The 4,411-nt window shown below is 46.2% G+C and overlaps 1 pseudogene; it reads left to right on the top strand.

Annotated features, from left to right (window-relative positions):
• Positions 1 to 1,654: 1,654 nt before the first annotated feature.
• LOC117879684 lies at positions 1,655 to 1,702 on the top strand (annotated as a pseudogene).
• Positions 1,703 to 4,411: the final 2,709 nt, after the last annotated feature.

Here is a 4,411-nt window from a genome sequence, read left to right on the forward strand (position 1 = left end):
CTGCAATTTTTCCGCTGGTTTTGAACCTATAATACCATACCTGAAAACTAATGCAGCCTTTGAATTGAGACTGGTCTGGATTGTTTCAATTAACATTCATTCCAGAATGTAGCAGAAAGAAGATCTGAGTAAGTCTACACTCGCACTCATTTTTTTAAAGGCCACACTCAACTAACTTTAGGCTCCAAAGTTAACTTGGTTGTTGGTTTTATTAAAAGGGGGGCTTTACGGAGCCTAAATGGAAGTATTTCCACCTAAACTATTTTCAGTTTTGTTTTCAAACTCCCCAAAACCATTACACTATTTTTAGACATTAAATAACATACCAATATTTATTTTTTGTAAATAAGGCTGTTGTGAAGTTGTACTGGCACAAGTCATCTCACAAATCAGTAAGCTTTTATTTAAAAAAAAAAAAAAGCTAAACAACTACTTAAATACATTATATATATTTAAATCAGCAGCACCTATTTTTATAACACTTCCAGGCTGACACTTTGTTCAGATCCTGCTGTTCTTACTTACATGAGTAGTCTCTGTGCCAAGCTTCACCCAGGACACATTTTTATGGATGAGTTATCAACCCCTGAAAAACTGAGGCTTAAGGAAAGAAATGCTGACAGAAGTGTATTCAACCTGCATTGCAAATGCACTGCTAACAGAAACATATATCCAAGCAACAGACAGCTCCTTAACATCAACTGTTCAACCCAAATAGTAGTTAAACCCAGGCCTCATCCTCCAGGCCTCACTCACGTAACTCAGAAGAAGTCAGTGAACTACTCACATAAGTAAGAGCAGCAGGGTCAGGCCTTAAGTTTAATGAATTAACTGAATCTTAACATTTTTATTTGTATGATGGTAGCCCCAGTCATGGAGCAGGACCCCATTTTGCTGGGAACTGTACAAACACAGAACAAACCTACAGTCCCTGCCCCAAAGACTTTGCAATCTAATTTTACCCTTTGTTGGAGCAAGGATCGGAGCAGGCAGATATGACACCCTCCTCCTTCTTCTGCTGCTCAATCCTTTCTTTCAGAAGCTGCCAGCGGGTGACAGTTTAAATGAATGAAATTTAAGAAGAAATCAGTTGGAGCATTGCCTTCAGAAGAGATCAGGAACAGACTTTACATGTCCATGCAATAGGCAGTGCTGTTCTGTTTTTGCTTCTGAGTATAATGGACCAGATTCTGGCCCACCCCCCGCACCCCTTTGCACTACTCTGGTAGCACACAGGGCTTGTAAAGTGCATGAAACAGGAAGCTGAGGATTTCCCGGACATGGGGGAATCCTCATCTGAGGAAGCACCCGTATAGCAGAGCCCGCTCTATTCCACTCATCCAAGCCCCTGGGTGTAGGGGACATGCGGGGGAGTGTGGTAAAAGCACCCTACACTAGTGATTCCTTACCAGCATGGAGCAGCTGTGAAGCTGATCTAATTTACACCTGGGCCTGAACTGGCCTCTGGGGAGTAGGGCAGTGCAGCTACTTTTAGTTCCCAGCCACACGGTCCTACAGAACAAGGCTAGTCCCAAGCATTAGGGACAATATGTATTCTTAAATCATTGAGGCATATCAGGGAGGAGCTGGTTATTAGAGGCTAATGAGGCTAAGCGTCACCAATATCACAGCAGAGTAATGTGGCTGAGTTACCTATCTGTTCTTATCAGTTTAATATCTGATACGTCCTCTATCTGAGGACTATATATTAAATGGATCTGTTGACACTGGGAGACTCTGGGTGGGGGGAGGGGCTGGAACTACAAGTTGCAATTCATCTAAGGGCCAGCAGGGGACTCCTGGCTCTGCAGCATGGGCTGCAAGCAGCCTGAAGAGGTGTGGCGGGACTATTTCAGATCATATGAACGTGCTGCCTCTGTTCCAGACCACTGGCAGGTGTGGGTGGTGGAAAAGATGAACTGCCTTACTATGAATTATTTGTGAGAGTCTCTATTGCACCTGAATTTGTTTTGTTCTGTTTGCTCATTTAACAATGTATAAATGTGGTCTCGGAGCCTGGCTTGCATGTGGCGTGTACATGGGGAGGGGGAGGGGGAGATGTTCCTGGACTAGGAGTGTTGGGTGAGAAGGGTTCATTGCTGAGGAGGGTTCTCTGTTGTGGGGGGATAGATAGATAGAAAGAGGGAGGGTCTCAGCAGATGTAGGGGAGGGAGGAGATCTAAGATGACAGATTGGGTTGGAGGGAAATGATAAGGTCTGGGCACCTTCTGAGCTAAGAGCGGGGAATATGTTGGCTTGTCAAGGGAGAACAATCACTTGGTGAAAGAGTAGGTGGGCACATTGGTTGGTGGCATGTGAGGGAAGTAGCTGGTAGAGGTTGGGACTTGGAGAGAACAGCAAAGAGGTGACAGGGATAAATACTTTTTTCTCCCCACTGCACTTTTACTGGGGAGTGTTCTACTTTTTCACACTGAAAGTGTGCAGGAGAGGGGAAAAGGAACCTTTTCTTCACACCAATCTCCCTTATTCCCCAGGCAAACACTTTCCTACAACACCCTCGCCACAGGGTCCCAGCTTTTAGTTGTAAAATATGGTCCAAGGAGTTGCTACCTGCAACCCCACACATTTTCAGAACTAAGGATCACTGACAGAGACTAGTCATATTCTATCTATACAAACCACTGCCCTCTCTCCAAATTACTTCTTAAAAACCTCCCTTCGCCTGGGTGCCTTTTTGTGATTGCCCAAAGAAAGAAGTACTTGTTCATTTATTCTTGTTCGACCTTTAGGTGTCCCATTTAGGTTGCATTAAAGTGCATTTGGTCTTGTAAGGTCAAATCCTGTCATCTTTCAGCAATCACTGCTTGTATGAGCAAGACCAGCAAGCTTTGCACCTGGTGCTTATGTGTCTGCACTGTTTTATGTGGCTAATTTGGGGCTCCAGCCAAGTCCCACTGCAGTTAATGGAAGTGTGTCCACTGACTCCAGCAAGAGTTGGATCAGGCCTTTAGAAAGTATAAGCTCATTGGGGCTATCTTCCTCTCTAACCTTTACAGGACTGAGCACACCATTGACATGCAAGAAAGAAAGATAGATAATATACATTTTCCCTATAGACAGGATGCTGGTGTCACAGCTCCACATGATCAGAGCATTGGAAAAGTCTCTTGGAGGAACCCTGTGATGTACCAGACCCCCACGGGGTCTCGCTCTTCCTTCAGGGTAGGTCACATGGCCCCACCGCATCCTGTGACTGAATTGCTGGACTTCAGCACACCTGTTTCACGCTGTGAGCTCTGTTAAGCAAATCCAACTGGAAAGGCTTGTACACTCTCCAGGGATTAAAGCACCTCACCAAGCATTTACAGTGACACTCAGGCAGCGTTTTCAAAACAGTTGGGTTATTAATCAGCTGGAGCACAGTTTTGGAAGTCTTAGGGTACGTCTATACTTACCTGCTGGTTTGGCGGCAAGCAATCGATCTTCTGGGATCAATTTATCGCGTCTGTTCTAGATGCGATAAATCGATCCCAGAAGTGCTCACCGTCGACGCCGGTAATCCTGCTCTGCGAGAGGAGTAGGCGGAGTCGACGGGGGAGCCTGCCTGCCGCGTGTGGACCCGCGGTAAGTACCTTTAAGTTCGAACTAAGATACTTCGACTTCAGCTACGTTATTCACATAGCTGAAGTTGCGTATCTTAGTTCGAACTGGGGGCTTAGTGTGGACCAGCCCTCAGGTTAGCACAGAGAAATGAAGGTTGAAACGTAGTCCATTGTGGTCAGCCCAGAGCCCCAGCCAAGCTGTAGTGAACCTCATCTGCAGGCGCTGTGTGTCTCGCTCAGGTATGTCTACACTTAAAATGCTACAGCAGTACAGCTGCACCGCTGCAGTTGTGCTGTTGTAGCACTTCAGCATAGACACTACCTGTGGCCACAAGAGGGGGTCTCCCATCAGCACAGGTAATTCACCTCCCTGAGAGGTGATAGCTAGGTCGTTGGAAGAGTTCTTCCATCAACCCAGCATTGTCTACATCGGGGGTTAGGTCATCTTAACTACACCACTCGGGGTGGGGATTTTGCACACCACTGGGCAATGTAATTAAGATGATAATTTCTAGAGTAGACCAGGCCTTAATCTCACTGCCTTCGTTCTTAGATGGGAGAGCTCCCAGCTTCCTCCAGAAGCCAACACTTACCCGGCCCCACCTCACACCTTCCAGTCCTTTGTTCTCAAGATGGGGTCTTTCCCTGAGGAGAGGTGGGGAAATCCATCTCCCTCTGGGTCGTTGGTTGATAGGTGTCAATATCCTGGTGACTGGATTTTCCATTGTCTTCTCCACTTTGCCATTGATAGGGGGTCAGCCTTGACCAGACCTTTTCAATGACTCGTTCAGGGTTCAGACAGCTAGACAACACGCACACGCATGCACCTATGTCTCTTAGCCTGTCCT

This window comes from Trachemys scripta, chromosome 6, assembly GCF_013100865.1.
Source record: "Trachemys scripta elegans isolate TJP31775 chromosome 6, CAS_Tse_1.0, whole genome shotgun sequence".
Taxonomy (NCBI): Eukaryota; Metazoa; Chordata; order Testudines; family Emydidae; genus Trachemys; species Trachemys scripta.